Below are 13,634 nucleotides of genomic sequence, written 5' to 3'. Positions count from 1 at the left end.
ACTCTATCAGAATATTACCAGTTTTGGTACAAATCTGTGAGTATTTCTTCATTATTAGTAAATCTGTAGTGGCTGTAACTGGTAAAACAAACATAACCATCTCACATTCTGTGTTCAGCTTGTACTGATGACTCAAGCTCTTTTCCTACACAGAATGAAGTCTGGATTACTAACTAAACCACAGGTCCTTTCCCACCAGGCAATGCATAGTATCGTAAGTGGTGTTTAATGCACAATCCACAGTATAAGATACTGCTGGAGCAAGGCTGCCTCTCTATCCCTTACTTATTCTAGCCAAACCGCATGAAAGCCTGGGTTAAAATGCTGTATCAAGTTATTCCTAAATTGTATCACTATTATGGTATAGCTTTGTGTCAGCAAAGATGCCTCAGCATTTTAACGGTGAAGTAATTTCCTGAATTTAACTTAGCTATAGAAGGTGACATAAATTGCCCAGAAATTACACTCAGAGGCAGAAGGAAAGAGGACCGATGCAGCAATTTCTCTTTCCCAGGTTTCTCCTTGTTGGGTTTTTTTTTGGTTTGTTTGGTTGGTTGGCCGGTTGAGGTTTTTTGGTTAGTTTTGGTAGCGTCCCAAGATTATTCTGTTCAACAAAACACTAGGTACTTTAGTTGCCAGTATCCAAACCTGCATGCAGTGAATTTGGGCTTCATCTTCATAAAAACTCTAGGCCAACAGTCAAATGCTGATCTTGGTGACAAGTCTGCAAACCCAAAAAGATTGAGTCAGTCACAACGAAGCCATTCCACATAAACTATGTTTAATGGATTTGAATTTGGCCTGCTTACTAATTCTTTTTACTGTACTATTAGTGGAAAGTGAAAAGAGAAAATGAGAGAATTCTTGTCCAAGGATAATAGTTCCCTTAGTTGCCTAGGAAAATATATACAGGAAGTAAGCAGAAGAACAAGTTTTTTGCAACAGTTACAGCACCTCAGTGATGCTGACAGGATGACAGTAGAATTCATCACAATATATTAATTACTTTCTTCTAAAATAATATTTTATTTAGGAACTTTATTGGGTCAGATGAAAATTATTGATCTGTAAATTTATGTATTACTTCCTTTCCCTGTGAGAAAGATTTTATGGCACACATGTTCACAGAGATTTTCTAGGCATCTGTCTGTCATGGTTTGGAGTTTAGGAATGGTACTTCCTAGTTCAGTGTCCCCACCAAGACTCTCCAAAATTACACGATGTTCTCTTTCACTCCCTTCCTTTCCCCTCTATCTCCCCACAGGGAGATGGAGAGGAGAATTTGAGGAAAAAAAGGCAGAAATCACCTTGAACTAAGAGCAATTTACTGGAAATAGCAATGAGATAAGAAAAGGAACAGTAACAGCAACAATACCAATGACAGAGGGTACAAGAAAAGAAAGGATTCACATGGCAAAAAGTCCTGATAAGAGACAGTATCCAGCAGCCATATTTTCTCCCTGGAAAAAAGTCCCACCTGCAGCCAGCAATGAGGTGAGGTGGTATAGAATAACCTCTGGGTCCTAATCACTCTTCTTCTCACCTACTGCAAAAAACTAACCATGTCCTGACCAGAACCAGGAGACTGTCTCAAGAAGTTGTAGCAATGTTAACAGAAGACAGTGAATTAAGATCTTCACTAAATTCAGTGCAGAACCTAAAGCATGGAATTTTTATGATTTGTGTTTATTAGGCTGTCAGATTACATATGTACAGAGATTTTTCTGAATCAGTCATCATTACATAGTTAGCTAATTCTCTGTTTAAGGGCAATGGAGAATGTCTCACTGAAGAGACTGATCTGGCAGCACGTTAGTTGAATAACTTCTGCTAGCAGTGGTTTAAAATTGCAGGATTTGAATGAATACTAAGTAAGTTTGCAGGTGGAAGGGAGAGAGGCCCCCTGAGACACCTCAACAAAAATTTGAGGTCTGGGCATTCATCAGCTCTATGATCTTTAACCAGTGTAAGTGCTAAATTCTGCACCTAGGACAGGGCAGTCCTGCATGTTCATACAGATTGTGGAACAAGATGATGGAGAGCTGTGCCACAGAAAGCAGCCTGGGGATCCGGGTCAACAGCAAGTTGAATCTGCGTCAGCAGTGCCCTGGCAGCCAGGAGGGCCAACCATGTCCTGGGGGACATCAGGCACAGCATCACCAGCCAGTTGAGGGAGAGGATTGTCCCGCTCTGCTCTGCATTGGGGCAGCCTCACCTTGAATATTGTGTGCAGTTTTGGGCACCACAATATAAAAAATATATTAATCTATTAAAGAGTGTCCAAAGGAGGGCAACAAAGATCATTAAGGGTCTAGAGGGAAAGCTGTATGAGAAGTGACTGAGGTCAGTTGGTCTGTTCAGCCTGGAGAAGAGGAGACTGAGGGAAGAGGAGACCTCATGGCAGTCTACAACTTCCTTGTGAGAGGAGGAAGAGGGTCAGGCACTGTTCTTCTCTCCGGGATGACCACTGACAAGACCCAAGGAAATGGTCTGAAGTTGTCAGGGGAGACTTAGGTTGAATATTAGAAAAAGGTTCTGTACCTAGAGGGTGATTGGGCTCCCCAGGACAATGGTCACAGTCCCAAGCCTGACAGAGTTCAAGAAGTGTTTGGACAATACTCATGGTGTGATTCTTGGAGTTGTCCTGTACAGGGCCAGGAGCTGGACTTTGATGTTCCCTGGGGGTCCCTTCTGACTCAGATTATTCTGTGATTCTATATATGTTTAGTGAGTCCTGAACTCATCTCCACCTGTCCTTCACTTGACACTAAGCCTTTGAAAATTGGTATTATGTAGTTTGTTGTCTTGGTTTGAGATAAGCAACTGCCAACCTCCCCAAGCACAGAGAGAAAAGCCTCCCTCCTAACACCAGGGAAAGGGAGGAAAAGAGAGGGGAAAGAAAAAAACACTTCAAACTGCATTTATACTAAATCTACATATATTTTTCACAGAAAGAAAGAGACAATAACAATTAGAAGAGAGTACAAATATACACTCACACAAGTCTGCAAGAAGTTCCCCACCTCAACTTCTTAACGAACACACAAATTCTACTGTCCTAACTACACTTTACTTAAGAAGGAGCTTATTCCCCAGGGAGACAAACCCAAGCAAAAAGGAAAGACCCAGAACAACACATTTTACTTTCCTGAGGTACCCTGTGAGCCAGTGGTGGGCCTGGTCCTCTCCATCCCCCCTGGGACAGCATCGTGCATCCTCCCAAGAGGAGGGCTGAGAAGCAACTGACTTAACCACTCCCACACTGGTTCCTACTTCCCTGGAGATGATGTCATAATGTGGTATGGAATACAAACTTACTGGCTAGAAGAGGTCAGCTGTCAGCTCAGCTCAGCTCAAGTCAGCTGACAGCTTCGGCCTAGTCCAGACTTCAGAGCCCAAATTTAGGCCCACCTAGGTGAACCCATAACATTCTCCACCCCTTATTCCATACCGTATTATGTCACTCATATCTTAGGTTCTCATGCTTAAACACTCTTTATTTTTCCAGGGCTGTTTTCCACCCCTCCATAATGTGGCTAAGAGTCCATTAGGATGGGGTAGATATTTCAGATGGGAACAAATCAGTTCAACTCAGGTCATCTTTTCTGATGATTCATGTCTTTCACTAAGGTTACCATCCTCTCCTCAGGAGTCTCTAGTTTCCCACTGGGGTTAGAATAGTGTTCACAGTCAGATCCACCCCTTGGCCTCATCCACCTACAGGTGGTCTGGGGCATCATAGGCCCATTGAGCCAGGAAGAACCCTTCCCCAGCCAGTCCAGGGTGTGATGTTCTTCATCGGCTCGGCTCTTGGGCACATCAGCACTCACACGACGGGTTTTCAAAGATTCAACTCAAATGGCAGTGTCCCACCACACATCAACAGCTTACGCAGGCTTCTCTTCATGTCTTTCTCCTCGGTCACACAGAAGTACTACAGTTCACCATGTGACCCATCCCCCTTAGCAGCAGTCCTAACAGCTTTGGCAGCCTCGGAAGCAGCCCCGACAGCAGCACAAGCAAGAAGCAGAGGCAGAAGCAGCCCAGGTGGCTCACCAGCCCTGGCTCGCTCGCAGCCCTGGCTCGGCTCGCAGCCTCTCATGGCTCGCGGCCTCTCATGGCTCACAGCCTCTCACGGCTCGTGGCCTCTCACGGCTCGCAGCCTCTCATGGCTCGCTGCCTCTCATGGCTCACAGCCTCTCACGGCTCGTGGCCTCTCACGGCTCGCAGCCTCTCATGGCTCGCTGCCTCTCATGGCTCACAGCCTCTCACGGCTCGCGGCCTCTCACGGCTCGCAGCCTCCCCCGGCTCGCTCGCAGCCCTGGCGGCAGCTCCGCCAGTGACAGCTCTGGCTCCTGCGGGTCGCTCAGCACTGCGGGCGCTGGTTCCGGGCGCCGCATCTGTAGGGTTCTCTGCAGGAGGTTCCGCAGCACCTCTTTTCCCTGTTCACTGGGGTCTCACAATGGCAAGCACGCTTCACAACTGTGGATAACCTTAAGAATAGTGTTCACGGTTAAATCCACCCCTCGACTTTATCCACCTACAGGTGGCCTGAGGCACCATGGGCCCATCGAGCCAGGAACAACTCCTCCCCATGCCAGTCCAGGCGAGATGCTCCTCATCAGCTCGGCTCCTGGGCACATCAGCATTCACATGATGACTCCTCAGGGATTCAAATCAAACAGCCATGTCTTGCCACACACGAACAGCTTACATGGGCCTCTCTTTTCTGCAGTGGCTACATTCACAGCAGGCACCAGTCGAGCTGTTTGAACTCACAAAGACAGTGAAACAGTGAAAACGAGCATTCAACAGTAAGGGAGAGTTGTTTACATTTTCTGTTCTGGATGTACTTAAACAAGGCAGTTATCACTCTATGTTTCTACAACAATCCTCCCGGGAAGCCTGCCAAGATCCTGGGACACCTGCCAAGGTCCTCCGTCGCTCCCGGGTTTCGGCACCATTAAACTGTCTTGGTTTGAGATAAGCAACTGCCAACCCCCCCAAGCACAGAGAGGAAAGCCTCCCTCCTAACACCAGGGAAAGGGAGGAAAAGAGAGAGGAAAGAAAAAAAAACACTTCAAACTGCATTTATACTAAATCTACATATATTTTTCACAGAAAGAAAGAAAGAGACAATAACAATTAGAAGAGAGTACAAATATACACTCACACAAATCTGCAACAAGTTCCCCACCTCAACTTCTTAATGAACACACAAATTCTACTGTCCTAACTACACATTACTTAAGAAGGAGCTTATTCCCCAGAGAGACAAACCCAAGCAAAAAGGAAAGACCCAGAACAACACATTTTACTTTCCTGAGGTACCCTGTGAGCCAGTGGTGGGCCTGGTCCTCTCCATCCCCCCTGGGACAGCATCGTGCATCCTCCCAAGAGGAGGGCTGAGAAGCAACTGACTTAACCACTCCCACTCTGGTTCCTACTTCCCTGGAGATGACGTCATAATGTGGTATGGAATACAAAATTACTGGCTAGAAGAGGTCAGCTGTCAGCTCAGCTCAGCTCAAGTCAGCTGACAGCTTCGGCCTAGTCCAGACTTCAGAGCCCAAATTTAGGCCCACCTAGGTGAACCCATAAGATTTGTAAACTGCTCTAATACTTCGGATTCCTTAGTGACTTCAGACTGAACTTTGCACAGAAGGAAACTTAAAGAATAGAAAAGGGAAAGGGTAAATAAGAAGCCCTTGAACAAAAACCACTTTAAGGAAACTAAATAGTGAAAATAGTAGGTAAGAAATGCCTTTTTCTGAATCTGTTTGTGGCAAGATATTCCCTGTCTAGAATGGTGGTCTCCTCTGCCTGTGCTCCATGCCATTCCCATTGTTCCTCAGGAAACATCTTTGTTGTTCATAAGAAATATCAGTCTAAAAGCTTCAAAGACCACTTGTGCAACACTACTGATTTTCTACATATTGCTGCATGTGATAGAATGTCAGCCTTAAGCTTATGCATGCCCTTCAGGAAGGAAAACAATTATATTTCAGATGCACACTCAAAAAGAAAAAAAAAGAAAAAACCCAAACCAATCAGAAAACCCAAATCACAGTCACCTCTCTCCCCTCTCAAGATACTAATTTTCCACCAAATACCAGGCAACTTGGGTATGTTAGCATCTGTGTGAAGCACTGGTGACTTAGAATTATGTGTTTCGCTTTTTAATAAATACAATAAACTTACTTTCTGATGCCAGTGAATTAGACTGCCATTTGTTTTTTCAGATAATGAATCAGAGAAAAAATATTACAACGTAATTCTAGATTTTTATAGTTCTGGCCAAGTCTTATTATTTTAGATGCAGTTCTCAGGATCATACATGGTGATGTTGTGCTACAGGAGGAAATCTGTTAGCATTGGATGAGAAAAAAAATCTCTTTTCACCTTCCTCTGTCTGATCAGGTGGGGTGGGTTGACCTTGGCTGAACACCAGGTGCCCACTGAGCCACTCCATCACTCTCCTTCCCAGTCAGACAGGAGAGAGAGAATAAGATGGAAAATGACTCGTAGACTGGTATAAGGCAGTTTATTAAAGCAAAAGCAAAAGTTTGTATGTGCACAAGCAAAGAGGAAAATTGTAAGGTTTATTCTGTACGTACCATCAGCAGTGGTGTCTGGCCACTTCACAGGAAGCAGGGCTTCAGCATATGTACTGGTTGCTCAGAAGACAAACATTGTAAATATGAGTGCTCCCTCTTTCTCCTCCTTCCCTTAGCTTTTATATCATACATCATATGGTACGGAATATCCCTTTGTTTAGTTTGGGTCATCTGGCCTACTTGTGTCCCTTACTTGGTTTTGTTAATTGTGATTTTGCAGCAGTCTCACAAACTTCACAATTAACAAAACTGGGAGAGAATATGACAGGGGAAGAGGCCAGAGGACAGGCAGGCAACTGCCACCATCAGTTTTGCCAGGAATGTCTCTATGTGCTGGTTTAAAGGTAAATCGGCAGAAGAAGTGAACCCAACACAAAAGATGTTATAAGTCAGAGTTAAAATTTACTGAAAATATTGCAATAAATGCAATGATACAAAGAGAAATTGGTTTTGACCCACAAAATCCAGAAGTATAACCAGCCCCCTGGGGCACAAACACAGTGGTGTTCATTAGCCCCTATGCTGAGCCCCACGTTGTTCCCCTGAGTCCCAAGTAAAAAGAAGGGAAAGAAAACCTGTTGGTGCAGATGATGGTTGTAGTCTGGTCGAGAGTGGTGGTTGCAGTCCTATCGAGGTTCTGGTCCTCCTCTGGATCCAGCAAGTGGTCCCAGAAGTCCCCAAACCCCAACAGTATATGTGCTCAGGTTCAGGTAGGAACGCCCAGTACCTTGCCTGGGGTGGGGAGTTCCACAATGAGTGATCTCACTCTGTGAGTCCTGGGGTATTTTTGGAATCGTTGATGGCCCATTAGAAGACATGACCCCTCAGGCTGGGTGTGAAGGTGCCTACTGTGAGGAGCTAAAGTCTAGCCCAACTAAACCCATTACACCTGCATAGCTGGGCATACTACATTGTGCTTATATATAGGAGGATAAACACAAGCAACCCCTGACTTTACATGTATGTCAGGTAGATGTATTGCCCTTTTTAACTGCTACTTTGCACTCTATAGGTGATGAAGATGCCAAGTTCTATGCAAATACTCATTAGAAAACATCCCATTTCACCTGGGAACATCCAACTTACAAAATTATCAAAAACTGGGCTACAGGTGGATCAGGAGACAGGAGGATTTTATAACTGCTGAGCAAAACATTGCCAGGCTAAGTCAGTATGGCGTCAATAGCTTTTGCTGGTGACTAAGCCTTTAGGATAGGATAGTGCTTACTTTTTGCCACAAAAAAATTTTGCCTTATGGCAGTACCACAGAAACCATCCAGGATGCACAGTTTAAGACAGAAAAGATAGATAACAGGTCTTTCTAACTTACAGTACTGCTCAGAGCTTTGATTTATCTGTAGAAGGAATGAGTGCAGTGCTAGCACTAATGCTCTATGTGGTTTCACAAGATAAGTCTGCTGTCCAAGACAAAGCCTTTATCTGATCAGCAATTCAAATCTATCTGCAAATGCTAGGTCAGCAGGTTAATTGGAAATTTGTGACTGGTTGGATAATCCAGGAAAACTAGAATGATGTCCTCCAGGTTTGTATTTGTGAGACACGAGGACACTGAGGTCAGTAAATCAAAGACTTTAGAGAAGCATCCCCAAATTTCTTCAATTCCTGTGTCAGCAGAGCACTGTTATTGTTTAGCATTTTGAGATTTACTGCCAAAAAGAAACCTCTAAAGTAAACTCCCCCAGGGCTTGTGATTTTACAATTCTAAACAGCATAACAATACTTTTTGTAGTTTTATCACTCTGCTGCCTGAGGCCAGCAAAATGCCCTTCTGGAAGGTTTACTTCCTCAGAATGATTTAGGACAGGGTATTGGAATTACAAACATGCTCAGAAACCATGAAAAAATTGATCTGTATAAAAAGGAGAACCAAAAGGAAAGGGGTTTGCTTGGGCAGACATCTCATTCTTTTGTTTTCCTCCTCCTGCTGCTACAGCAAACCAACAGGTTCCTTCTGCACAGTGATTTGTTGCTCCTGTAGCTCTGGCAGCACATTATTAATTGTTCTTGGTACATCTTCTCCAGTTGTTCCTTGGCAAGACCCTTCCTGTGGCCCTACTGATCACTCAGTCCTTAGTGAAATGATTGAAATGTGTGTGCTTTTGGAAAGGCATATGTAATGATTATCCAGGCAGTCCCTTGGTGGTAGCTTTAGGCAAAATAAGAACAGTGTGACTAACACCCATGTTTTGTGCTCTTGCTTGCTATTGTCCTAGTTGAGCAGGAGGGACTACTTGACACTGTGTGGGGGATGGTCAAAGCTGTGTATTCTACCCCCTCTATTCATTCCCCAAGGACAATGGGCCATTAGCAGCAGCTGCCCAGGGAGTCATTATCACCTTCACACTCAGTCTGAGGGGGTGGAGCTGCTAATGGGCCATCAACAGCTCAACACCCCCTGGCTCCCAGAGTTAATCACCCATTGTGTGAGTCCCCGCCCAGGGGGAGGGACTGGGTGCTCCCTGAGGGTACATAAGTGGTGTGTAAGAAGACCTCAGGAACTTCTCATTGGATCCAGAGGAGCAGCAGGACCTCGACAGGAGGAGATCCCCGCTCTCGCCCAGACCACAGCCCTCACTTGCACCAACAGGTTTTTCATTTCCTTTTGCTCTGGACTTGGGGGAGCCACAGGGGTCTCAGCACAAGGGCAAACAAACCCCCTTGGGTTTGTGCCCCAGGACACTGGGTTATACTGCTGGGGTTTTGTGAGTTGAAAGCAATTTCCCTTGTGTGTCAGTGTTGTTATTGTAATATTATTATTAAATTTTAGCTCTGACTTATAATCTCTCTCGTGGTGAGTTCATTTCCCCTGCTGGTTCACCTTTAAACCAGCACAGCTATATACCACAGAATACAGTAATGCTTCCAAGCTTTTGTCTCTCTTCCATTAAAGAATTTTATTTTAAATGCTTTCACAAGCTTCTAGGATGGTCTTTTCCAAAACTTAAAATATACTTTAAGCCATTTTCTTTTAATTTATCTTCCTCATTTTTTGTAGGTTATTAACTTTAGTTGCCTTTAACACCATGAGGCAAACACTCTAGAGTGTCTGGAGACTAAATACACTCATGTTGTGCAAAGCTCTCCTCTTTGTTTCTAAGCTTCCTGCCTCATGCTAGGCCAGATTCTTCAATCAAGAAGTGCAAAGGGGTAAAAAAATCCCATGGTGTATGCAAAGACAAACTGATGCTTTAAGTCATACACTTTTTAAGTCTGCTTTTACACTTCCTTTAACACCTTAGCCAATTTTCTGTCAGTAGAATTTCTGTGCTCCAGAGCAATAGTCACATGGGAAAATGTTTCCAGTGCATGTTCTGTGCTGTGACATACCTTACTTTTCAGTAACTGAATATGAAAGTAGAGATAATTCTTGCTACCTGCTGAGCTCGCTCTGTAGCTTTGGCCTGTTTGGAGTAAACCTGTTTCCTGTCCCCTCCTTCATGTTTTGTTGAATCAACAGTTTCTGCCAGTTCTTAGATGATATGTCATATTTGGTTAGCAAATAGTCAAAACAGATTTAATTTTGTTGTTTAAGATTTCCTCTGAAAAGTTCTGTATATGGAGAGAAAGAGGATCTGCCAACATCACTGTCAGAAACCTCTGCTCAAAGCAGCTAAAAAAATTTCATTGTCAAATATCATACCTCATTTTTTGTGAGGCAATAAATGCAGGGTGACTTGACTGAACTGCTGTTGGTGTAAAGCATATTTAATTTCCCCAATTTGACCTTTCATGCTAAAAATAAGTGCTTTATTTTTAACAATGCTGCTGGGAATTCAAAATAAGAGAAGATATTTTGGTGGCATATCACTGTTCCACCACCTGTGTGCATGATTTTAGCCCAGAATGTTGACATCTTTGTCCATCAAGATAAATAACTCCATTGTTGTTTGGGTTCTTTGTCCAATATGCTTTTTAACACTCTACTGCAACATAGCAACTAGACACTCATACAGCTGATTACACAGGGTTTCTTTCTTCATCAAATGCCACAGGGTAATTTCTTGTTAATAATGCAGTAAGTCCAGTAATTTAATATATCTCAAGATTTAGAGTAGGCTTTTTGATGTTACTAAAAGGCAAATTTTTCACTAGTTTCTCTATTTTATCTAATAAAATTAGAGAAGGAGTTTTTGGTTTTGTCTTTTTAATCTTAGAGATTGAAAAGAAAACTGGCATATTGAATATGCAACACTTTGTGAATTACCTGCTACAATACTTCAGAAGAAACTGTGATGGCCTTCATGACCTCTTCTTCCTTCTAAGTTGCTAAAAAGTTCCTTTAGAAAGCTGAAATGCAATTTTGTGTTGTCAGACATATATTTGAAAATATGAAGAAGCTTATGTTTCAGCAATCTACTCCATGTATTTTCATCTAGCATTTTTCTCTTTGCATACATGGGAGTCATTAAATCTCTTGCTTGCAGTAGCCTCTTTTTGCTGATTGAGAGATTCAGCATTCCACAGGCTTGCTACAGCCTGAGACAAACCTGCCAGTCAACAGAACTGCTGACTTAAGGTACAAAATAAATAAAACTTTTACTAAGGGAGTGTTTTTCTACCTTTCTGTATGTATACTCCATTATTTGACTAAAAGACATATGACTGTTGAGCTTTTCTTCCGCCTGAGGACTTGGCTCATGAAATGCCACAGTTACCCTCATCTAGTCTCCTTATAGCAGGAACTCCTTGCTAATACCATTTCTGCATTGATGGCCTTGTCTGAGCTAGGCAAAAAACTTTTCCTTTAGCAAAGGGGTTTGGAAAAACTGAAGTCCTTTGATGCCTCTGACCAAGAGAAAGGTGACACACTGGATCTCTTGATGTAGCAAAGGGGCAGGAAAGAAGAAAAACTTTTGAGGAGGAATGACAGAGAAACCATTGCGGTTTTCCTTTAAACTAGCTTTTTAATTACATCAGATGCTACCTAGAATGTACTAAGTCCTCTGGTTTGTATTTTCATTACTGTGAGTTGGCTTGTGGAAAAGAAAAAGAACTAGATTAATACCCGTTCAAAGCTTGGACTGGTGCACCCATCACCTAGAGAAAAACTATGGTGACGTAAAACTTATTTATCCAGCAATTCAATGTACATGTCAGTTATATTTTGTGATAGAATGAAAAGGGAGGGTAAAGCCTATAAATGTGGCTTGTTTTAAGGACTGATGAAAGGAAATCACAGACCATTTCTGAAGAAATACTTTTCAGTTTGGCCTGTTACCTCCTTCTCAGAAGATCATGCACCCGAAGGCACTAAATTTTCAGGAGGGGAATTAAAAGGGAGGTTCTTTGGTTTTTTGATCTGACTCCTGAAAGTAATGTTTATCTCTTTTTTTGTTGGTTCAAATTGCTCTGAGAGCTTACAGTGACTATTCTGACAACTCAGAGCCTGTTGAAAATGCTGTCTTCAGTCTGAGCTGGAGCCTCTAGGCAGAATTGTATTACAAAATAATATTCCACATACTACATGGCTGATTCTATAGATATCCTAAAGTACTCACTTTCTGTCAAAAGTAATTTTAAGTACAATAATTATTTAACAAGCTTGACTTTGCAAATGTAATCTGGAGATTGCTGCTAATACACTTCTCTGTCCCATACACTGTTGTCTGTCATTGAGGTTATGCATCCACTATTTATTCACGCTTTACAAGTCAGGATTGCAGCCTAGTCTTCTGGCATTGTTTGAAAATTTAGTTGGCTTCAGCAGTTAGGAAAAATTTATACTTGAACAGAGACTTAAGAAGTGTACCAGCACCATTATTAGCTTGTGACACTAAGTTCTTGTATATTGGGTTTGCTTTTAAGTGGAAGGCAAGAGTGGAAAAACAGAAAAATATTAGAATGACCTGACTCTGTTGCTCTCAGTCTTTGCCCTTCACTTCTTCCTCCCACAGTCCCCAAAACTGTCAACAAGAAATGACCTCCAAGTTTCACTTTTAAATAACTGTCCCTTCTCATTTTAAAGCAAACATTATGGTGTTTGTGCTGGCATGTGGCAGTGGTTTTCTTAATTCAGCAAGACTGATAATGATCTTTATAGATATTTGTTAGCCCAGTTATGTAGTCTGTTATTGAAAATGTAAGTGCAAAACAACATCAACTAAGGAAAGGAAAAAGGCCAACCAAACCAAAACTACACTTTTTGCATTCTTGGAAGGCACTTTCTGACCTTCTGGCTCCTCTTTTGACATATTCTGGCCAGTCTGTCCAAAAACCTCACAAAAGATGTGCAACACTTTCAAAAGTGTCTATAATTAGGATCCAGGGGTTTACAGGAGCACTGACAGCTAACATCTCAGAGTACGTGTGGATCATACACATACGTTTCTTACTGCATTTACTGTTATGAGTCATGGAAAAGAAATGAATGGGTGCTCCAGCACATTGTCGAAAACTGCAGCAGCCAAGTTCCTGTTGGTAGTACTTGCTTGCTTGCATATGTGTATTGTGTAGAGGCAGATTCACTTTAATCTGCAGTCTGGATATAGAGGGTAAATACCTTATGAAAGAAAGAAAGTCCACATGGAGGAATACCAAATACAGGCACATGATACCTCAGGTGTCTCATCAGCTACTGGATGAGAAATGTACATTTTGCACAAACTATTCAATCCTGGCTCATATTGACAAAACTCTTTTTTAAAAGAGTTTACCCATATGTGAAATACAGAAAAGGAATTAGAGAAACCTGAGTATACCTGCTGGCAAGAAGAACAAAGAGATGTTAGAATATTATCCATGGTTATTACCTTTTATTTCAGTCCACATATATATGTTTGTATTGTGAATGTTGGAAGTTTTTGATGTTAGTAGCTGCTCACTGCATTAGGTCCCTATTTTCTCTTAGCTGTCCTCAGGCTCCACACAACCCTCAGCCTAACAGCTGAGTTCTCAGCTGTCCTTTGAGCTCACTGCATTGTGCATCGTTTATTTGTTCTCATGAGATACGCTGATAGAGTGCTGTTTCCTCATCCGTAGCAAAACTCTTACCTAAAG

This window comes from Pithys albifrons, chromosome Z (genome assembly GCF_047495875.1).
Source record: "Pithys albifrons albifrons isolate INPA30051 chromosome Z, PitAlb_v1, whole genome shotgun sequence".
Lineage (NCBI taxonomy): Eukaryota > Metazoa > Chordata > Aves > Passeriformes > Thamnophilidae > Pithys > Pithys albifrons.
This window is presented reverse-complemented; position numbering follows the sequence as displayed.